The 24841-nt window shown below is 38.3% G+C and overlaps 1 protein-coding gene and 1 long non-coding RNA gene across 2 annotated transcripts in view; one reads left to right on the top strand and one right to left on the bottom strand.

The window, feature by feature from the left end:
* The window catches only part of KLF12 (Kruppel like factor 12), a 1158470-nt gene that overhangs the window by 485198 nt on the left and 648431 nt on the right, over positions 1–24841 (top strand). The gene's annotated exons all lie outside the window — the stretch shown is intronic.
* The window catches only part of LOC122213726, a 36091-nt gene that overhangs the window by 7998 nt on the left and 3252 nt on the right, over positions 1–24841 (bottom strand). The gene's annotated exons all lie outside the window — the stretch shown is intronic.

The following is a 24841-nucleotide window of genomic DNA, read 5'->3' as shown; positions in this document are numbered from 1 at the left end:
GGTGGCTCAGTCGGTTAAGCGTACGACTTCAGCTCAGGTCACTCTCATGGTCCGTGAGTTTGAGCCCCGCGTCGGGCTCTGGGCTGATGGCTCAGAGCCTGGAACCTGCTTCTGATTCTGTGTCTCCCTCTGCCCCTCCCCAGTTCATGCTCTGTCTCTCTCTGTCTCAAAAATAAATAAATGTTAAGAAAAAAATCAGAATAGTAAGCACTTCAGAAACATTCGTCGTGAAACATTAGTTGGGCATTCTATAAAATAAGTCAAAACATAGGTATTACATAAATTTTTCCTTAAGGAAGGCATTTTGTTAAGATGTTTCAGGGAAAAAAAAGTATCACAAATTTCACTACAAATTGGCTTATAAAAAAAATGTTAATATGCTTTTAGTCCAAAATTATGATTTTCTAAATAAACCAAAAAGCTTTAAAGCATCTGGGCCAAATTCACCTTGACCAATGGCCTATTTTCCAGTCTTCCCACCAGTCCACCAAAACCAGTTCTATTCTGAACTGGTTGATTCCCATTTAAATTTGAAAAAGTCAACTGCAAGCAATTGCCAGGAACACCCTCCTGAAAATCTACATTTAAAATTAGCAGTAACTTTGGCTGCAGTCACTGTAGATAGTTAACCATTCCTTTTGACCTCCAGAAAAGATTAAGCAAAATGCAACCAAGGGCTGATCTTAAAAATCTCAAATCATGTGATTAGGATTTCTTTTACTATACTTAAAGTGAGATATGCCTTTTGATGTCTTATAAGTAGAGACACTATGTTGGCTTTAATGCACTGGGACAAAGGCAGCTAGCCTCATCAAGTGACAAGGTAGATGAAATAGCCACATGCCAGAATGACTTATCTGCTTTTTGCATATATCTTCAGTGCCAGTTGAACTTTATATTAGAAAACACTCATTAGAGCCTCTGCCTGTGTACCTGACATCTACAGTATGGATTCTTTACCATCCACTCAGTCCCTGGAGAACCTTTCATACCTCTTTTCCTCCTCTTAACATCAGAGGAAACCATACACTTATTACGTTGCCAGGGAACCTCAGTCTTCCATGGTCCATACTTTGAGGACCTCCACACTAGCAAAATGCATTGTTCTACAAAATAATACTGGACATGGTTAAACATGGGAATTTTTTTTTTCTAAAGATGAGATACAGTTTTTTGAGAAACTCTCTAACTAAAGAGCCCCACCTTTTCTGAGTTTATAAACTGGGTAAATAAAACCCTGCACATTTGCAGATTCCATTCATAATCAATAAGTATCTAAAAGAGCATTTTCTAAAAGAGCATTTACCAGAAATTTCATTGTCTTGAGTAAAACAGCAATGGGGAAGGATAGTGGCAGGATAGGATGAATTTAATGCATGTGATTATTATTTTGTAATCAATAGAAAAACCCTGGTCTCTGCTAACTTTTCCGCCTTATTTACTACACTACATGCTCCTTGAAAGCAGAAAATTATTATTTTTTAAATTCCTGGGCCAAATTCTAATGATTAGTATATAGTCAGGATTCAATAAATGCTAAATAAATGAATGAACAAACAATAAGATAAATATACATGTGGCTATCGAACATTGTTTGACTGCAGGAAAGGCAAACAGGAATTGATAATTGAGCTGCAAAATAGAGATGAGGTCACCTAAGAGGCCACAGAAAAAAAGTGCAAGTGGGAAAATTCAGAGTCCTTGGGAATTAACTCCGCCCTTGTTTTCTCTTTGCATTCTTCTCCCTGCATCCGATACAGCTTTTCTCTTTTACCTGAAGCTGTCTGCTCTTAGCAGTTTTGCTAATGGAGTTAGTCAGAAAATTTTTAGGATGGTACACACAGATGTCACTCAAGGACTGGGCTCCCCTAGAAATTCAAATCTGCAATCACTCAGGAAAGTGAATTGCTGGATGCAAAGAGGAAAAGGTGGAACCATCTAGTAGTAGAAGAATTGGAAGTCTACACCCTTGGCTTATGTCTGCCTCTGTCATCTGAAGTCTGAACGCAGCAAGTTATCCTCTCAGATCATTTGCCTCACAGAGTGGAATTAACACTCTGAGTGCTGCTTACCTTAGAAACTTACAAAAAGCAAATTGTATAGATAAGGAGTTAACTGATAAAGCCCAAAGTCGACTGAAAGCATTTTTGTCTTTTACTCTACCTAGTTTTCAGTGGGAAAAGTTTAGGGCACTTCTAAAGGCATTCAACAGGTGATAGAAGATGAAAGCCATACAGACTACATCTCCTTTTCCACCCAGCCCAGGCAAAATAAAGTTGCGACACACTCAAGGCACAGGACGTTTTTTGCTGGCTTCTCTCTCATACTGCCCTTCCATCCAGTACTGCTATACCAGAAATGATGATAAAGAATGCAGATAAATCCCTGAATGTGAGGAGAGGATGTAGTAAAGGAGGAGAGAGAGAAGGTAGTTTCTCACTGCGCACCACATCCTGCCCCTGACACACACATAGTACTTTCGCCAAAAGCCAGTGTCGGGGGTTGATGGCTACTTTTCTTTCTACGGGCAAAAGTAGGAATGGGGGAAAAGGGGAGAAATGAAATATCTTTCTCTCCTATACTTTATTTCATTTCATTTCAAGCAACAGATAAAAAATAAACATGGGAAAAGCATGCCTTGAAGTAAGTAAGAAGGCACTTACTTCACACAAATACTACCCAGACATAAAAAATATTTGGTGCACCTCTGTGGCTCAGTCAGCTAAGTGCCTCTTGATTTCAGCTCAGGTCATGATCTTATGGTTTGTGGGATCAAGCCCTACATCAGGCTTTGTGCTGACAGTGCAGAGCCCGCTTGGGATTCTCTCTCCCTCTCTCTCTCTCTCTCTCTCTCTCGCTCCCTCTGCCCCTCCTCCCCCTTTCAAAAATAAAAAAAATAAACTTAAAAAAATACATATCATTTTTGTAAATGATTTACAAATCTTGGTTTGTAAATACCAAGAGAGTGGAATATACAGATACTTTTCTATATGAATGCACTTATACTATTGAATTGTCAATTACTAAATAAGAACTAACAAATTTAGTAAAATATCCACCTCGGAAAGAATAATAGAAAGAGTATTGATTTATAGCACACTAATATTTTTTGAAACAATAAAAATATCTAGCTATTCTAAAATCAGCTGTAATGCAATTAAATGCAAAGGCATTTCATTTCATTTCCTAGTATCTGACATTTATTCAAATGAAAAGTAGCATAATCCCTTGAATCAGTACTCTTTCAGGAAACAAAAGAAGAGTTAGAAATGTTATTCATTCCTAGAAATGAAATATTTAACCCATTCATGCAAATGACTATATTTTGAATCTAATAGAGTAAAATAATGTAGATAAATACATTGTCTAATAAGAGTTGAAAGTATGGTCTAAGCTTTGCTTAACCATTAAAACTTTTGTGGAGGTGGGGTGCTTGGGTGGCTCAGTCACCTGAGCATCCGACTTTGACTCAGGTCATGATCTCACGGTTCGGTTCGTGGGTCTGAGCCCCACGTCAGCCTCTCTGCTGACAGCTCAGAGCCTGGTGTCTGCTTTGGATTCTGTGTCTCCCTCTCTTTCTGCCTCTCCCCCACTCATGCTCTGTCTCTCTTGATCTCTAAATTTAAAAAAAATAAAAGAAAACTTTTGTGGAGGAAACACAGTCTTAGTGACAAAACTGATGAAATCTTTTATGTGATCCATTACATAAGAGAGAAGAGGAAGTGATGCAAACTGGAAATCTGCACCCATTTCCCCAAATTCCACTTTCTTACAGAGACCTGTGTTTGAGTGCTGCTAGATGTCTGTGCCAGAAGAATTTCAGCTCAACAGTAATTCAAAAGAAAAACAAAGCTTCAGTTTATTAGAGGTCGTAGAGTATTGTGATCTACAACTATTCTATTAATATTTAATATAGTAGCTTTAACTATAATATTGTTTGAATCCCTTTGACAATACTAAGCATTGAAAATAAGTCAGTCACACTTTGATTACCAGTAGGAAACTGTAGATTGAATTACTTCTAGGTTTAACAATTACACTTTCTATCTCGTTGCTTAAAATCATAGTACCTATGGTAAAGGGTGATCACATCTTAACAGGGGACTTCATGAGTGCTATGAAGTGAACAAACACTGACTCAAGTGAACTAAATAGAGTAACTACAAATATTCTCATTGGAAGCCAGACATTTCTGCTCCTTTAGATTAGGATCACGGGAGATCATTGCTCTCACACTAACAAGCTGGAGATGCTACAAAATTATAACCTCTTATCCTTTTTAACTCATCACAAAATTGAGTACACAAAGAAGCTTAAATGAACAAAATTCCAGGAAGTAACAAACTTTTCATTTGGGAGAAAAGAACTGAAGCTATTGTCATCCCTAGAAACAAAGCAGAATGATAAAGTAAGCAGACAAACCTGTAATAAGAATTTAAAGGTGGGAGCCTAGGTGGCTCAGTCGGTTAAGCATCAGACTCTCGATCCTGGTTCAGGTCATGATCACATGGTTCATGAGATCGAGCCCCACGTGGGGGCTCTGCACTGATAGCTGATAGCGTGGAGCCTATTTGGGATTCTCCCTCTCCTTCTCTCTGCCCTTTCTTGGCTTGCTCTCTCTCTCCCTCTCTCTCTCTCTCTCTCCCTCCCTTCCTCTCAAAAATAAATAAAAATAAACAAAAAAAGTTAAAGGCAATGTGTGGGTAAGCATGGCAGATAAAAACCTGAAGCAGATACTGACACGATACAGGACAGCACCCACCTGAAAACTCTTTCCCAGAGGTCCACTCTGAGTGCTCAGGGGTTGTATACCACCAGCTGGGGCCGAGCAGGGAAACAAGATCAGAATGATTGCAGACTTCTCGTCAGAGAAGGTGGAAGCCAAAAGACAAACAGTACAACACAGAGTACCGGATGGAAATAACTGGCAACTTAGATTTCTATATCTAACAAAAATATCTGTCAAAAAATGAAGGCCAAGTAAAGACTTTCTTAGAAAAACTAAAGCTGAGAAAATGTGTTGCCAGCAGACCTACACTAAGGGAAATGTTAAAGGTAGTTCTTCAAGCTGAAAGAAAATGATACCAGATGGGAACTTGGGTTCATAGAAAGTAAGGACGAGTACTAGAAATGGTAAATATGTGAATAAATATCAAAGACATTTTTTAGATATTAACCTCTTTAAAATGTAACAAATGTAACAAAGGAGTTAACAAATACTTCACTAAAAAGATTTGAAAATTGTGTTCAAACATGAAAAATATTCAATCTAACTCAAATTAGAGAAGTTGAAATACAAACAAAATATTAAGGATATAATTTCCCATCTATTAGACTGGTAAAAGTTAAAAAGCAAGACAACATATTCTGTTGGAGAGGCTGGGGAAGACAAACACTCTCATACATTGCTTGTGGAAAAGATAATTGTTATATCCCTTTTAGACAGAAATCACATTTACCTTGTGATTCCGCAATTCTACTGCTAAGAATGTACAAGTATTTTCTCTCATTCCATAAGTTGTCCTTTCATTTTGTTGATCATTTCTTTTGATATGCAGAAGGTTTTTAGTCTGATGTAGTTCCATTGTTTATTTTTGTTGCTTGTACTTTAAATGTCACGTACAAAAGTCATTGCCAAGACCATTGTCAAGCAGCTTTTCCCCTATCTTTTCTTCTAGGAGTTTTATACTTTCAGGTCTTGCGTTTACATACTTAATCCGTTTCAAGTTAATTCTTGTGGGTGGTATAAGATTAGGGTCTAGTTTCAATCTCCTATATATGATTATCCAATTATCTCAGCACCATTTATTGAAGATAATGTGTTTTCCCCACTGTGTATTCTTGAATCCCTTGCCAAATGTTAGTTGAAATTATGGATGAATTTATTTCTAGGCTCTCAATTCTGTTCCCATTACTTTGTGTGTTTTTACGCCAGTACCATACTGTTTTGACTACTATAGTTTTCTGATATAGTTGGAAATCAGGAAGTGTGATGCCTCCAGCTTTGTTCTTCTTTCTCAAGAAGGCTATTCTGGGTCTTTCGTAGTTCCACATGAATTTCATTTCCATTTGTCTCAAGATATTCTTTTATCCTTTAAATTTTTTCCCATTTGTTGAATTCTGGTCAAGCAGGGCTAGAGGCTATATTCAGCCATAGCAAGGGCTTCAGATTTGCCTAGGAAAGACTATAGAACAGGCTACATTGCCAGTATGGCCTAGAGCTGGGGACCCAAATCAGGCAGAGCTAACCACCAACTTCTCTGGCCAGACATGGCCACCAGCTTGGCTGTGTTTATGGCCAGAGACACTAGCTAGACTCTCTGCTAAGGCAACACTGCAAGTAGGGCTATAATAAGCCAATAAGCTCCCCATTGCTCTGGTTAGGGTTCGTGATTAAGCAGGCATGAGGCTAGAGTAGCAGGGACATGAGAGCACTTCCCTTCCCAGTCAAGGTGGCTGAATAGGCTCCAAGGGCAGCATGGCTCATTGGCTGAGCACTTAAATCAGGCAGATCTGCCCACCAAGTTCCCTGCCTGGGCAAGGCCACTGGCTTGGATCTGAAAGTAGACCAAGCCAGTGGATGGGCTCTCTGCTCATATGCTATTACCCACGGTGCTAGAGGATGAGCTACACCCTGTCTCAGGTGCTCTGGTGAGGCTTCCTGGTCAGATAGGGCTAGGGGTATGTTCAACAGCAGATGTGACTTCAAACTTGTTTTCCTGCCCTGGCAGAGCAGTAGGACATGCTCCAAGGCCAGTAAAGCACATTGGCTGGGGACCAAAAATAGGCAGATCTGCCCACGAAGCTCCCTGGAAAGACAGGGACACCAGCTTGGCTCTGCAGATGGAGAGAGCCACTGGCTGAGCTCTATGCTTGAGCACTGCTGTAAGCAGGGCTGTAGGATGGGTTATGTGGCATTCCAAGTTTTCCTGTTAGGCTTCCTGGTCAAGTGGAACTGAGGGCTATCTTCAGCAGTATGCACAGTTATGAATTTGCTTCCCTGCCCCGGTGGGGCTGTAAAACAGGCCTGTATCTTTGGTTCATTGGCTGTGGACCTGACTCGGGCAGAACTGCACACCAATCTCCCTGGCCAGACGAAGCAGTTCACTTCTGCACACACAGAGTGACTGGCTGGGCTCTCAGCTTGTGTGCTTCCTGTGAGGCAAGACCTGAGTTATTTTCCTAGCATCCTGCTATGCTGGGGGAGGCCGATGTCAGTCTTAGCCTCTCTTTTTCTCCTTGGAGTAGTGTAGGCCCCCAGAGGTCCTCTGGGTATAGCACTGTGCCAACCTGGGGGAGGGGCTATCCAGGGACAGTATAGCCATTCCTCCTACCCTTCTAATGTGGTCCTTCTCAGTCTCTGTTGTCCAGTGGGCCATTTCAGCCTCACCCCAGGGTTCTAGGATTTTCACAGAGGTGCCTTATGTATGGATAGTTGCTAGTTGGTGTTCTTGTAAGGGAGACTGAAGTCAGAAATGACCTGCGTCACCATCTTGATGATGTCACTCCCTTTCTGACTTAGATAAATGGATATTGTATTTCCTTCCTTCTGTTCCAATGATTTAGAAAACATGTTTCATTTTAATTACCCTAGTGATACCTTTAAGTTTTTTCAAAACATTTTTTTCAAACATTTTCAAAACTTAAATTCCTCTGATTATGAGAATCACTAACGAATGAATCTTTTCAATATTCCCATGTATAAGCGAAGGGCATATCTAGGTTATATAATCCAGGCATTAATTTCTCTGTTAAGACCCACAGTGCTTTTTATATCAGTTCTTAGTAAAACTTATTTGATATATTGATACTTGCTGGTAAACAAGAATGAATACAAGAAAAAAATTAAATGCTGACTTAAGGGAAGCATGTGGAAGAAATGAAAACTTATTGTTTAAAATAAAATATGCTTAAGAGATACTCAGTACTGGGCACCAGGGTGGCTCAGTCGGCTAAGTGTCCGAATTTGGCTCAGGTCATGATCTCACAGTTTGTGAGTTCAAGCCCAGTATTGGGCTCTGTGCTGACAGCTCAGAGCCTGGAGCCTGCTTAAGATACTGTGTCTCCCTCTCTCTCTGCCCCTACCCCCACTCTTACTTTGTCTCTCTCTCTCTCTCTCCTCTCTCTCTCTCTCTCTCTCTCTCTTTCAAAAATAAACATACATTAAAAAAAAAAAAGAGATACTCAGTATTGAAATTTTGTTGTTGTTGTTCCCTTTAATTTAACTAAGGATTTAGAAAGCACATTATTTTTATTCTAATCTAAATTGAGGGCACCAGTAGAGTGACTGCAGTTCAATAATCAAATAGCTGAATTTTCCTGGGAAAAAAAAAGGCTCAAGTTGACTTAACAAATTCCATTTATTGAAGGCACATTCTGAGCTTCATTTTCAGCTCAGACTCCAGAAACTGACTTAGTTAATTGGGACAATTAAGAATCACCGAGGGTATAATTGCCCCTTTCATTTTGCTTTGGGAGGGAAGAGAGTGATTTATCTCAGAAAACAAGAGCCTAGGGGCCTGCAAAGAAAGAGAATGAGAACATTTCGGTTAAAGAGGAAGATCAGGAAAGCTCTTTTGTAATCAACTCAAGAGATGATAAGCTTTCAGCTTATCTCCAGGACAATGGAAATTATGGAAAGTCTGAAATCGGTTGTTCTAAAAACCCTACAACCTGTGGTCTATTTTGGCAAAGCAAAAAGGCTGTCAGCTATGTACATCAGTTGCTACCCTTGGTCAGTGCTTAAACTACACACATACAAACACATACACACATGCATGCACACACACACACACACACACACACACACATATACCCACAGGAATGAATAGAAAAACTCATACTGATTTTACCAGGATGGTAATAATATTACCTAATAATACTATCACCCAATAATATTATCACTCAAATCAGTGGCATAAAAAAAATGGATCTTAGACTAGAATTTTTGGAGAAATTTTTAAGCCACTCTTAAAATTAGTTAAGTGAATATATTTCATATATGTAGATAACATCATATATTTGCCAAGATCTGGTTTTTGTAAATATCACATTTAAGTACTATGAAGGCTTCAATAATTTGAGTATAGTTTCCATGGCACACACACACATAGAGATATTTGAAGACACGAACTGTAAATCTTTTATTTACTATTCTACTCTTCGAGCATATCCTATTTTGTTTATTGTTATGGTAAGGTAAAATCCCTAAAACTTTCACAAGTGGGCTTACCATCTGAGTCTAGAAAAGATGAGGAATCTATCAGAGAATCAGCTACCTACTGTATTTGTTGTGTTTACCTAACACCAAAGTACACAATTTAGTCCGATGTTCCACTGTTTTGTCTACACAAGGCTGACCATCTGGCCATGGAATCTGCCTGTATCACACTGCTCTTCTCAAAATGAATATTTTGCTTGATAAAAATAAGAAATTATTTTTATCTTCCATTTTGAAAACATTGGGGTGCCTCTGGTCTTTTCTCCTGAGATCAATTTCAGTTTTATTTCAGGAAGTTATGAACCATAGAGCAGGTTTGACAACACTTGACTTTTGGTTTGTTAGACTAAATTAAAATAATTTAAGTAGGAAACAAAAATGATTCTTCTTCTGACCACTTTGAGTGTTCCATACAAGCCATAAATTTGAAAAACTGGCATAAACATTTAGCTAAGGCTTATTCTACCTTGATCTGCCTGGCTCTGCCCTTGATCTAAGCAGAAATATGAGAGATGCCCTATATGAAGGTATGAAAAATGACATGAGAAAGGAGAGAAAATTAGATCTATATTAGCTCTGAAGACTGAGGAAAGTGTGAAACTGGAAACAGCAAAATTTCTGCAGCCCATCCCTCCTGCCAAGTCGTCTGTCCCAGTGAAAAGGGACCTTCAAGTGAACTCTTTGAAGGCCTCCAGGCAAATTTCTTAGTCTGTTCCTGAGAACTGCTCATCTCCAGAGAAGGCCATATTTAAATTCCTAGATCTGCCTTCAGCAAATACTTGATAGAGAAAATGAAAGTTTACCATTGAACCTTGGTCAGTCATAACTTGGCTATAATTTATGTATCATTTTGAATTTAACAAGAACTAAAAATGTGTTAGATAGCCCTGAGGTGACATGGCACCACACCACTCTTTCTTTTAATAGGTATCCCTCTACCCCAATGTTTATAGCAGCACTTTCAACAATAGCCAAATGATGGAAAGAGCCTAAATGTCCATCAACTGACGAATGGATAAAGAAATTGTCGTTTATATACACAATGGAATCCTACGTGGCAATGAGAAAGAATGAAATATGGCCTTTTGTAGCAATGTGGATGGAACAGGAGAGTGTTATGCTAAGTGAAATAAGTTATACAGAGAAATAAAAATACCATATGTTTTCACTCTTATGTGGATCCTGAGAAACTTAACAGAAGACTATGGGGGAGGGGAAGGGAAAAAAAAAGTTACAGAGAGGAGGGAGGCAAACCATCAGAGACTCTTAAAAACTGAGAATAAACTGAGGGTTGATGTTGGGTGGGAGGGAGAGAAGGGTGGGTGATGGGCCTTGAGAGGGCACCTGTTGGGGTGAGCACTGGGTGTTGTATGGAAACCAATTTGACAATAAATTTCATATAAAAAAAAGAAAAAAAAATAGGTATCCCTCCAAAAATACTAAGACAGAAACCACTAACTAATCAATTGGTTCAACCTTTTCTCTTACCACAAAGAGCACAAACTTGATAACAACCATGGTCCACCCTATGTTATATAAGGTAGGCAGCCACCAAGAAGTATAATTTGAGTGTCATTAAAATCAGCTCTTGTGCAACCTAACGTGTCAGCCAATTACGTTTTCGGAAGTAAATATAGAGTAAAATTCATCTAAAAGTCTCCACTAAAATGCACAGATCACCAAATATCAGCTTTCTATCCTTGCTTATTAACACTTTGGCCTAGAGTCAGTTATCAGAATATAGAGTTTGAATCTTGAACCCTGAACAAATGAGATGTGGTGAAGTTGGGTAATGTTGCAGTTTGCAAACACATGGGAATAAAGGTCATCAAGAAAAAGTGATGCCATGAGGGTGGTAGCTAAACAGGGCATATTAAGGTTAATAGTGCCTGTGGTTGAAAGTGGAGAAGATAATTAGAAAGAAGGCATTGAAACAAATTCACTTGTACAGGATTATCTATACTTTTTCAGCTCCAAGTAGATTCTTCTCTTCCCTAAAGTTGTTAAGAAACTAAAAGAAACCTAAGATGAAATTATTCCTTTAATATTGTTTTAAATCCTCTAAGCAGAGATGTTATATTTTGGCACCACTTGTAAATTCACAGCAGTGGGCTCTTAATTTCCTTTAAAGACAAGATTTAAGTGATAACTAATTACATTTTTCTTTTTTAAAAATTTTTTTAAACATTGATTCATTTTTGAGAGACAAAGAGAGACAGAGCATGGGTGGGGGAGGGGCAGAGAGAGAGGGAGACACAGAATCTGAAACAGGCTCCGGGCTCTGAGTTGTCAGCATAGAGCCTGAAGCAGGGCTCAAACTCACGGACTGCGAGATCGCGACCTGAGCTGAAGTCGGATGCTTAACTGACTGAGCCACCCAGGCACCCCCTAACTATTTCAAACATTTCAAACTATTTCAAACACCCCCTAACATTTTTCAAAATTGCTTAGACATGCACCCATGTCATCTCATTCAAGTTTTGGAAAACCAATATGTTCCTAATTTTCAACAAATCGAGTAAATAAACTTTGTGACAGTCTTCCCCGATTTTAGTGGCTGGCTTTAAATTCTGTTAGGTTTTCGACTGCTTTTTGAGACATTGGTAGAAAGCAGCCTTGAAAATCAAGTAGACTGTAGATGTTATCGAATTCCCAAAATAAAAATATGGCCAAAGAGTCTACTTAGACATGAAGATAACAAGGATAATATTCCATTTTTTGCATCCTACAGAATAAGCCACGGTATGGCAAACACTGATTGTTCTAGCGTGGAGGGCATGCTCTTCCAGTGGGGCACATGCTACTTCTGAGTTAATCTTCTACTTCTACATAATTCTTCACTATCCTCAGCTATATTTTAAGGCATTACAACCTCCAACAAAATTCTCTTAATTCTCTTCATGAAAAATTAAATTTAGCTTGCCATTGTAGGGGAGACACATTTTTTTTCCTCTACCCTTCTTAGATTCTTGTCTGGGGCTCTGTAACAAAAGACAGATTAAATAAGAGAAAAACAAGAGTTCATCCGAGAGGATATTTCTTATATACATGAGAGACATTCAGGGATGAGTAGCTCGAAGAGTGGCTAGAGCTTGGGTTTATTTAAGCATCTTAGAAAAGGAACAATAAATTTTTAGACAAGTGACAAGACAAAGAACTGTGAATCTCTAGGAGCAGGAAATTGTGGGTAGGCCAATACCTGGGAAACTCATGGTAGATAAAGGCTTGTTAGTAGTCTCCAGGCTGATAAGGGTTGTCTCTTGGTGATTACCTTGTGTCCTTCCTGGTAGAGAGAGGAGGACACCTTTGTAAATTTAGGTTCTACCTTTAGGCAAATAAGGAGAGGGCAGAGAGGTTTTATTTTGTTCTGTTGTATGTGTATTTATTTGCTTGTTGTTGTTGTTAATCAGCTCCTCAATTGCCTTCAGCTTAAAATAATCCTTATGTCATGGGCACCTGAGTGGCTCAGTGGGGTAAGCATCTGACTCTTGATGTCAGCTTAGGTCATGCTCTCACAGGCATGTTCTCATAGCCGGTCTTAAGTTCGAGCACCGCGTAAGGCTCCGCACTGGGCATGGAGCCTGCTTGGGATTCTCTTTCTCCCTGTGTCTGCCCTTTCCCAGCTCACACCCTCTCTTGCTCTCTCTCTCTCATTCGCTCTCTTTCTCAAAAAAAAAAAAAAAAAAAAAAGAAGAAAGAATAATAATTCTTATGTCAAAGTGACATATTTTGGGGTGAAAAATTCTGCTACCCCTCACCATGAAGGCTGGTGACTGCCTTTCTGCACTCATACATCTCTGAAATCTTTTGAACAATAAATTTGCTTGCTGTCATCTCTGCAAAGTTGGGACTATGGGGAGAACTGGGATGTGTTGCATTATTTTGTTTTTATTTGTAACTTTTGAAAACACTTTAGTAGCTACAATTTCTATACTCCAGCATTTTAAATTACTTATTTCCAGTTGACACGCTTTATTAATTAGAATGAGGGAACAGTTTTCTTAAGTAGCAATTAATTACGTTTATACAACAGACATTAAGTACTTGAAGGAAAGGGAATCAACATTTATTGAGTATCTACTGTGGGTCAGACATTAAACTTGGCACATCAAATATATTAATTAATTCTCACATCCATCCCTGTGAGATAGATATTTGCCTCCATTTTATAGAACAGAAAACTGAGGTTCAGAAAGGTTAAGTAGCTTGTTCAAGACTTTGACTTTAGTAAGTAGTTATCAGTATTGTGACTTGGGTTTTTCTAACCCTGAAATCTATGTTTTTTATGTTACATAAAGCTGTCTAAATAAAGTGAGATTAGGACATTGGTTCTGATAAAAATAATACATGATGGAATCCTGTGAAGGGTAGAATCTAAAAGAGTTTGTCTAACATATTTTAATTGAGTCTTTTTAAGGAGTAGTTTAGAAATACTAGAATAACAGAATGTTCAGGAGATAAAATATAATATCAATCTATAGTTTCATGTCTCCTGGGCCAAAATTTTAACATATTTCTATAACTATGTATATATTATTTTAAATGTTCTATTTTTAGTTGTGGAAACATACTGCTGGCTGTTACTGAACCATTCTCTTTCCCTCCTGGGTACTTAACTGGACTACAATTTGAAGCCACGGTTGTACTTAGATGTGGCCAAATGACTGAGTTCTTGCCAATAGAATGTGGGTGAACACAATTGCCTCACTTCCAGGCAAGGTCCATAAATCCTCCTGGGTGGTAACACCCAGTTTACCCTTAAAAGCCACATGTTGAAAATAAAGTGTCTCTGCGAGCCTGACCCACAAATAATTGCATGGGCAGAACTCAAAATTTCTGCCACTGCACCAGCACCTCTTTGTTTAAGTAAGAAATAAACACGTGTTGTATGAATTCAAGTGACTCTATGTCCTACTATGACAGGAAGTTCCAGCTTACAGCTGTCGATCCAGTATATTTACTAAAAGCTCCCCCTTTCATTCTCAAAAATGCTCTATTTTGAATAATAAATATGCTCTCTACAGTATTAGGCCATAAAGATTTCTGTATTATAACAAATAGTATTACCTTAACTGAAACATTCAGTTACGTTTGTTTTACAGTATTTATTTTCTTCAGCATAGAATAGCTAAACAAGCAACTTTATTTTAAAAGTTTAAAAGAAAAGCAAAGGCATACACAGTATATTATAGATTATTTGATTTATTATATACATTTTAGATTCTGGACCAATTCTGCCAATGTCCATTGCAATGAGCATGTATACAATTAACTCCCTGCCAAACATAAACCTAGGTTTAATGACAGGCATATAGTAGTACTCAATTAAATATTTATTGCTAATGCTACTGTTATTATTTCTATTTTTTCTAATTTATTCTATTATTTCTACTGAACTGCTGAATAAAATATGAATTAATTAAAAATGAATTAATGTAACCTTTTTGAAAAATAATCTGGTAAAATTCTTTAGTCAGTGTTTATTACCTATGTCTAAATAATATCATTTCTAAGAACTTGTCCCCTTAGGTTGAAAATGAGAGATCTACAATTCAAAATAATTTATGCATAAGAGGGGAACTAATTAGTCCAAGTAGCAGAATTCCAGGAACAAATTTGCTATAGGCAACACTGCATAAGGGACCAATACAGTTTAAAGGAAGCCTTCTTTGCATCCTTCTTCCCTATGTGTTGACCTTCTTCTGTAAAGACTTTCTATCTATAAGGTCAGGGAAATGGCCACCAAAACTCCAGATCACATCCTCACAATTCAGTAATTCCAATATAATACATCTGTCTTCCCTGAGAGTTCTAGCAACAAAGTCTCAGAGAGAGCTCCATGTCCAATGTTTATCTCTGAACCATCCCTGAGCCATAAGAATGTTTTATTCTGATTGGCCAGCTTGATACGATTTCCACCATTGTGGTGATTAGGGGAGGGTGACCTGAATAGCCGCACTAGCACCACACGGAGTGGGAGAGTAGTGCCTGAAAGGCAGCAAAGATGAACAGATAGACAACTCATTAACTTATGTCTATAAAATGATAGACATGTCATCAAAGATATTGATATAAATATGTTCATTGCATTATTACTTATATTGCTAAAAATTTATAGCAATTTCATAGTCAGCAATAGAAGAATTTAATGGTGATGAATGGTACATCCATAAGATTTAAGATTAGGTAATAAAGTTATGGCTTTGATAAATATTTAGTGATACACGAAATGCTCATAATATACTATTGTGATGGTCAGTCTTTTTTTTTTTTTTAAGAGAGAGAGAAAGAGGGCACGTAAGTAGGGAAGAAGGGCAGAGGGAGAGGGAGGGAGAGAGAGGAGAGAGAGAGAGAGAGAGAGAGAGAGAGAGAGAGAGAGAGAGAATCTTAAGCAGGCTCCATGCTCAGTGAGGGGCTGGATGAGGGGCTCAATTCCATGACCCTGGGATCATGACCTGAACTGAAATCATCAGTCAGACTCAGTCAAGGGTGGCTCAGTCTGTTGAGCCACCAGCACCCAGCTGGTCTATTGACCAGCACCCCTGTGATGGTCAGTTTTATATGTCAGCTTGACTGGGCCATGGGATGTCCAGATATATAATCAAACTTTTTCTGGATATGTCTGTGAGGGGTGTTTCTGAATATGATTAACATTTGAATTGGTAGACTGAGGGAAGCAGATGGCCCTTCCCAACGGAGGTCAGTGTTAACCCATTGGAGGCCTGAGCAGAACAAAATGGTGGGGTAGAGAAGAATGTGTTTTCTCTGTGTGACTATCTTTGAGCTGGAATATCGGTCTTTTCATGTCTTCAGACTCAGACTTTGGACTGGAATGTGTTTCATCAGCTCTCCTGGGTCTCCAGCTTGCCAACTACAAATCTTGGGACTTTGCAGTCTCCGTAACTGTGTGAGCCATTCCTTACAATAAACAGTGTTCTGGGTCTGTTTCTCTGGAGAACCCAGACTAATACAACAAGTTAGTGGAAAACTCAGAATTTAATAGTAAATTTCACAAACTTGATATCTCAATCCATTGTTTCAATAAGCTTATTTTATATGAATAAAAAGTTATTTATTATATTCCTCTTTGTGATACAAAAGCAGATACATATACAGTTTTGTTTTTAAAAGGATTTTAAAAGACCAAAAAAATTACATGAAGTTTGAAAAATAAAAGGTGAGTTAAATAAGAAATTGTCTATCTCTGCCAAACAGGATATTAGAGAGGTGGTATCTTTCTTCTGACTGTAGGAAAGTTGGACACAAGAAAATATTTCAGGTGAAATGTTAGAAATATAATGGAAAAGTGTTCAATTTCAGTTCAAAAAGCATTTATTGTGTACCTGCTGTATGGACAGCACTCTGCTCAGCACTGAACTTATAGGAATGATAATGGCCTTGAGGAACTCGTGTTGCCTACGTCAACATGAAAAACGAATAGGTAATTTAAATGTACAATACTATGGTATAGCTAATGGTAACGATGTTTAAGGATGCATAGGAAACACAGAGGAACTCAGGTTGCTTAAAAAGGCTTGGGTGTTCTTTCCTGAACCAAGGAAATGGATGTAGTGCCTGAACCAAGTCATGAAGGGGATATGGGGAATAGAGAGAAGCTTTTACACAGGAAATAAAAGCATAAACAAGGTTACTGAGGAATAAAATAACATACATTGTTTGAGCAGCTAATTTAGTGTTTTTGGACTTTAGATGTGAGCAACAGTTGACATAAAAAGAAAAGTAGGATCCAGCTAATTGCCGATTTTCTATGATGCGCCAAAGAAACCAAATGCTCTCTGGTAAATTATGGAGAACCATGGGTAGATTTTGAGTGGAGTAGTAGGTTTAGTTGATATTCATTTTGGATAGACCATGCTGGTAGCAGTATGGCTAGTAAATTTGAAAGCCACAAACTTGGAGGCCAGGATATAGTTTAGCTTCTGTAACAATATTCCTGAGCTCTAGAATGGGCATCATGAGGGTACTAATTGGTTGTGGTTGCAGGTTTGGGAAAGAGGTGACATCATCACAATACAGTTGCTATATCACTAATTTTAGAGGTTGATTATTAGTGGGGTAGAAGAGCGAATGTAGGAAGAGAGAGAATCATGAGATGTGGAAAGTGCTTTAGGATGATTCTCAGGTTTCTATATTGGTTCTCTATATGGTAATGTTATTAACTGGCTAATGGAGGAACAGGATTTGGTTTAAGGATGAGGGTAAAGGAAGAAAATAAGTCTAGTTCAGACATATCAAATTCAAGGAGACTATCAGTCTTCCAGTGTCCAAAAGTTATTTAATGTGTAGTTTGAAGTTCTAGGAGGTTGTCTGGAGATACAAATTTATGAACTGTTGCTATATATATTTTAGTTGAATCTTTAAGAGTTTATGTAGAGAGGGCAATATAGAATGGAAACAGTAGAGAGCTCTGGAACACTGTGAAATGTGAGAGGACAGAATAAAAAGATATTACAGAAGTAATAAAAAAATTCTCAGAGCTAGAAGGACATGCAGGAAAAAGTATTATAAGCTATGGAAAAGAGTAGAGTTTCAAGAAATACATAGTGGCAATAATACTGTGGCTGAACAGCTAACTCCTCATTGAAAATTTGTGCTCCTCCTTTCTTAGAAGAAAATTGTCACTGGACACCTAGCCAGGACTTTATTTTCCAGAGTCAAGTGAGTTTTAGGAGTGCCGTTTTACTAGTTTTTATCAATAGATTGTGGTGCCAAAGCAATTAAAAAGGAGATGTGCCATCTCCACCCGGTTTTTCCTACCTCGAAGAGCTAGAAGCAGAGACTCCAAGGCCATGGCTGATGGCAGAGCAGCTACAGGGAAGGAGCCATGGCCCCTGAATCATCACATGGAAGAAAGCCATCCTTAACTAAAAACACCCCCACCAGGCTATGATATGAGAAAGGTTACTCAGGCTATGATGTGTTAAGGTTCTGAAATTTAGAGAGGTTATTTGTTACTGCTAACTAATTATTACTATCACAACCTTACTAACTAATGTTATGATAAGTACAATAAAAATGAAAACTCTCCGTTGAATTTGACCACACTAGGAAATAATAGAGCACACAGTAATGTTTGGATAGTAACTACATTGAGATATGAGGTCAAAGAAGGCTTTTGTCCTAATATAGGACCAGAAGGAGATTCAATCATGTTTTACAGGCTGAACAGAAGAAGTCAGAAGAGACAGAATAAGTGTAGAATAGACAGGGAATCGTTCATGGAGTAAAGTCATGGAAGAGATCTTAAGGCAGAGAGGGAGGGAATGCCTTGATCATAAGGATAAACACCTTTTCCTATGACTGAAAAAGGTTGAAGTGAGAAAAGATGAATAGATACAGAAGTAAGTGAGTCTGAGGGACACCTTAAGATTCCCATGAAATTATAACTATAATAATTGTTACACTTCAATGTTTATGTATTTTGACAATCAAATGCTTGTTATGCTACTTTAAAATGCACAAAACCCATAAGAAAACACACTGGTATCTACATACTGTCATTTGTCACATGACATCACTGGAAAGGAGACCTTTCACATTCACTTTTATTCAATATGCTCATTCTTCTTTAATTCTCCTTTGAAGGCGATATACAAGATAAAGGTTCCTTGCCACAAAACAACATTACCAAAGATCTAACATCAATTGCTGTCCCTAGAAGAGAAGTGCATATTAAGAATAATTCTCTCTACTTCAAGACAGTTCTTTCCAACTGAGAGCAACATGACGAGGCAATCTGATGATTCGTCTTGGTAGTTTGTGATATTTCTGGCTTACAGATATATTTATCTCTATACAGCCCCACTGTGGGACTGAATCTGAAATAACCAAACTAAACTAAAAATGTCCCCAAGTGCTGGGAATGATTGAAACAAATGAGGAGATGGAGAACAGGAAGTGATGGGGGAGGGAAGGAGAAAGAAAAGCAGTGCTCACCACCTTTGTTACGTTCAGTTTCTGACAGCAGTGGTTTGTGGGTCTTGGTCTAAACCCCCATTTTGATGTATTATTACATTTTCATTATAGTGCCTTTTGGCAATTTATAACAAATATGTCTGTGTGATTGCTGTGAAATCTCTTTGTTAAATGGACAGAATTTTAATCATGAAGCAACTGTATTCTTTCTCAGATGGTCCCAAAACCCTCTCTCTGAATTTGTTTCTTTTTTCTTTGTTCCTGGAAGAAATTTCAGGCAGGTCCCACAGCTTTTCAAGTCCCTCTCAATCACTGGAAAAATCTTACATCAGATACAAAAATAAGCAAATCAAAGAAATAAGGACAATTTTTAACATCCTTCAAGTGAAGTCTCTCTCTCTGCAACTCATGTCTGATTCAGACACGGAGCTGTTTAGTAGCAGAGCATGGAATGAACATCTCACCCCTCTCTCTCTCCTAATTCCAGCTCCCCGATCCTCACCAGCCAGTGTCAAACCAAGCAGGGGAGAGTCTTTGGGGAAACAGCACACTCTTTGGGTGCAGACACAGTGTGACATACTACTCGTTCCCTCTAGATAGAGTCTACTGCACTGGCTTTAATGGAGCACGCAGTGGGGTTTCATTTTTAGGAGGGAAGAGAAAGCATATCCCAGTCATCTCTCTGAGGAAGGTGACATCATTCCTTCAACTGATTTAAGGCTCCTCCTCCCTTAGCCCGCTGGGGGCACCTGGTGATCCTTCTCCCTCATTTCTTTGGGAAGTCCCTCTGTTCTTCTAGGTGGTGCATCTGGGCTGTCTCAGCAGTCAGGAGATCCACAAGAAAACTCTTTCTTCCTGATTCAACATTTTGGTAGAAGTGAAACTTTTCCCTAAGTGGTCATTTTTCCCTTTGCTACCAGACAGGGCACCCCCATCCATAGTTTCTCAGCAGGAGTGAGTCAGCAGTTCCCTTCCAAGGCACGTATGTCAAGACCTCTGGTTCTCTTAAAGCTGCCGACAACTATTTCTAGTGGATTCGCTCTCTCTCCCTCTCCCTCCCCCTCTCCCTCTCCCTTCCTTCTTCCTTTCTTCCCTCCCTCACTCTAATTCATGCTTTCTCTTAAATCCCCATTCTTTTATAAGCTGGAGGTGAGTGGTAGTGCAAACATACTTTGTGTAACCAAACTTTAGTCAGACTCCTGAACCTTCCTCAAGCCCATCTGGAAACTTCCACATAAATCTAGTTTTAGAAAAAAAAACCCTGCTAAGTCAGTTTAATCAGAACCCCTAATGTTTGATCACCCTCCCTATCTGACCAGGGTCTTCAATCTCCACCATCCCTCAGGTGATGACTGACTATCCTGACCTGTCTTTAGCAAAGAATTCTGATGGATCAGTTTAACCAAAATCCCTCCTTACTCCTGATCCCATTTATCTACGACCCCCACTCGGCTCCTTGACCACACATTCCTATTTGCCCATGCTGCATTTGGAATTGAACCCAATCTCTCCGCCCTTCTGTAAAATCCCATTGCAATGGTGTTTACACCGTTGGTCACCATGGTCCTGAATAAAGTCTGCCTCAGCATCTTTAACAAGTGTCATAGAATATTTTTTTTCTTTAACAGGAGCTGATGCTGGTTATGGCAGAAATTATTTACACCTGGCATCTGATTCATGTGTGGTCTTTGCCTTCCTTAAGGATATAGTTACTTAGTAGTCCTCATGTTCTTCTTACCTTTAAGAGAAGAACAAGGACAGAAAGAGCCCCATGGCAACATCTTATACCTTATTTTACCCTGCTCCCCAAACTGGAAACTCCATGAGAGCAGAGACCTTGTCTGAGCACAATTCTGTTCCTCAGCACCTGACACTGTGCCTGGTACATAGTAGGTGCTTAAGAAATAAATACTTGTTAGATGAATGAATTCTGTCCTATTTATTCATTTCTGGAAAAATAAATACTCTCCTCTCTTAATGTGACTGCCAAAAGTCTAAATAGCAGCAGGAAAGTATGGTCTAGCTATAAGAGTGGGAACATTTCATTTCTTTTTGCCATACAGTGATAAACCTTTACACAGACTTGCACTAATCAGAGAACTCTCCACTATCTTCTCATTATTAGCCTGTGCTTAAATGAGATGATATTTAATGACATACTTTAAAGGTAATGTAGTTACTCAATTTAAATAACAGACATTGAGTGACTTGTACAGAACCTCAATAATAGCTAGTTCTTAAAAAGTAGAAGGCAAAGCCCAGAATTACTCTGTCTGTCATGACAGTGTGTTTTAGTTTTTTGTTGTTGTTGTTAAACATGAGGCAGTATCTCATAGAGTACTCATACACCAGATCGAGTTAAGGTTTTCATTATGAAGGTATTAAAAGCTCTTCATTGTAATTTTTTTTACAGACCTCATCATTTGTAATTTTATTGGAATGGTGGAGATGTTTTAAAACTGTATGATTTTCTCATACAATTCCAACCAAACTGGACATATTGATTAGTTAACTAACTGAGCCTAAGGCACAGAAAAGGGACTTTTTTTTTCAAGCCTTTTAAATAATTATATAAGATACAAGACCGATCACAGGAAAACTGTCCATATTTCTTTAACTTTGCGACCAGTTGTTTTCTTCAACAAAAATCCATTTACTATGCATCAATAGCATGGCGTTTTCTCTCCTTCCAGAGATTTCCCACAGAAGTTATGACTGGAACTGGAACCCTGCTATAGCAGTGATGGGTTATTGCCAGCTTTTGTCCACTGCCAAGTGTATTTCTTATCCTCTCTATTAGATTATAAGCAACGTGTAGACATTTTCTATAATTTTCTATCTTCTCACAACACTTGGCACAGAATAAATATTCATTGGTATATTTATTGAATAGATGTGCCAAAATTTAAAGTTTGTGTAGTTTCTCTCTTAGAACTATTACTTCATCTTCTTTAAGTAGTAAATTGTCAGTATACTAAAAAATCTAAATTTTAAAAGTGATGGAAAATCTCTAATGAATTCAGAATACTTCTTTAAAAATTGCCTTCCTTTTCTTCCAAATTTTACTTATTTACCATTTTATGGTATTCCTGGGCTTACCTTTAAGTGTCTGCTACAGGAATTATTCTCCCTAATAAAACTGCAAACATACAAAATTTTGTTTCTGAACTTATGGAGCCCATACCAAGTTATTGACATGTAATGACTTTCTCACACCTCACACCAGTTCTTTCCTTCAGCAGTCTTGGGGGAGGGAGGCATTTAATGTGATGTTGTAGACATAGGTCTTTTTCAGAACTCACTGGATTTGAATCATGGTTCTTCCTTTCACTGGTTTATGTGTTGGCAAGTTAAGTCGTTTCTCTAAATCTTAGTTTCCTCTTTGATAACATGGAGATAAGAGCAGAACATATTCCACAGAGAAGTTGTGATGAATAAGTACAGTGAGGCCTGTAAAGCATTAAACATGGTGCCTGATTCCTAAGTACTCAATATATTTTGATAATGGTCATGATTATCAAAATGTAACTATTTTTCATTATGCCAACTGCACATGGACCTAAAAGGATTGAACCAAAAGCGGTCACATGCAAAATAATTCCATAATAATATTCTGAGCACCACGACATAGAAGGGATATAAAGGTTGCACAAGCAAAGCTTCTTAGAATGTGTGATTTCGTTTAAGGAAGATTCACATGTGCAACCAAGTAGAGAAGGAGGGAAGACTGCTGTAGCAACAGTTGTCAAAATCAAGGTTCTTGGAAATGTCATGGCAATTCGGAGGGGAGAGTGATCACTTTGTGTTAAGAGATGTTAGGAGATTGGTTCAACTAAGCCTTCACTGGAAAAGTTGCACAAGAATTGAGTCTTGAAGGATCAGTAGGATTTACGGAGAAAACAATAGACAGATGGTATTGCCATTGAAGGGGACCTATAAGAAGCATGAAGGGAAATGCAAGGCATGTTTGTTGAGCTTCCTGACATTCCTGGAGTGTGGTGGCCGTTGAGAGTCGACAGGTAGGTTGATGGGCAATCACAGGGTTTCAAGTGTCCTACCAAGGGACACCAGCTTTTATTCTGAAGGCAATCAGAATCCATTGCAGGTCTAGAGGCACCATTTTGGTAGTAATTGACGAATAGAGGGAGAATGGAAACCAATTTAGGGGAAGAAACTATTGACGTTACGGGAGTGGTACAATCAAAGGCCAATGCGGGCCATACAAAACCAAGGCTGTGGCAGTGAAAATGGAGGGCAAACCTAGACTCAAACCGTGGATTTGGCAGCACTAGCTACTCCTCTGAAAGCTGGCAATTAGAAGAAAAAGAGTCATTTATCTTGCCTTTCTGTAAAAACCGTGTTTCAGGATAACCAAATAACCTTAAATGATGTGAAAAAGTTATTTTTTTGAAATCAATAGCAGCCAACGCATATATATGATAGGAATGATAGAATTAGAAACTATGTTGTGCAGCCCTTGATGAAATAACTGATTCAAGCAATAATCATCAGTAGATAAAGGCATTAGGTGAAAAGACAATCGGAACTTTACAATGAAGGGTCTGGCTGTCCCACTGAACACAGGAAACCAGAAATGTGGTTTCTCCTGATACAACATAATGTGAGGCTCACAGCATTTTGTAGTAAGTACCCCAGCAAAAAGCTGTGTGCCATTATCTATTCAAGCTTCTAGAGTGGATTTTCATTTAGAGAACGTATGGAAGACAGAGGAACAAATTAAATGGCACCACAAGAAAGCAAACAGACAAATCTAAGATATGAGGAATTCTACAACAATAAATCCCGTTTTAGTAATAAGCCCATCGTGTGAAGAAAAGGGGTGGAAGGGAGGCTCAAAGTAGGTACAGAGCTAAAACAACCAACTGCAATTTGTGGACATTGGCTTGAAATTTTTCATACAAAAAAAAAAAAAAAAAAAAAAGAAAATATTTTTGCCCGTTCTATAATTTTATGCTTTCAGCTCTCCATCTAGGAAAGCAGATGCTGATGGTTTTTATGGATCTTGTTTTTCAGGAGTTTTTCCTTATTTCAGTGGTGTGTGACACCTTGCACTGAAACAATGTTTTAAGAGATTTATTGTCAGCAAATATTGACTCTCATGAAAAACAGAAACTCTCATGAAAGACAATGATCCTCATTGTGTTATAGGAAAGGGTTTGGTCATTACATTGGTAATAGATTTAGATGTCAGAGAAAAATGACCAGTCATACTGCATGCATGATGATTTTTTTAAAAACCATGGGTAACAGAAGTATTTAATAACAGCTGGTTTCTCTACTGCTTGAGGTAGTCAGTCTGTGACAACACTCTAGCATCTGAAATGATTACAGGCAATATGCCACCACATTTTTCTTTTTGATCGCGACCATCGTGTGTCCTTAATAGAGGACCAAATGCATATTTTGGTTCGTCTCAACCATCTGAGTAGTAAATATTCTCTCGCAACCCTCTCATAGGAGACAGAGCTAAACCAAAAACTCATTATTTTTCTTTAATGTTAACATGAAGTAAGCAGAAATCCCAAAGATGATGGATAACCAAAAAATGAGATTTAAGTGTGAGACTTCACATAAGGGAGCATGCGGTATCTCTGAGGTAGTTTTCTCAAGTTAATCATTTTTAAAAACGCATTTTAATTCAAGCCCTTGGAATTGTGAAAATAC

Source organism: Panthera leo, chromosome A1, assembly GCF_018350215.1.
Source record: "Panthera leo isolate Ple1 chromosome A1, P.leo_Ple1_pat1.1, whole genome shotgun sequence".
NCBI lineage: Eukaryota > Metazoa > Chordata > Mammalia > Carnivora > Felidae > Panthera > Panthera leo.
This window is presented reverse-complemented; position numbering and strand designations above follow the sequence as displayed.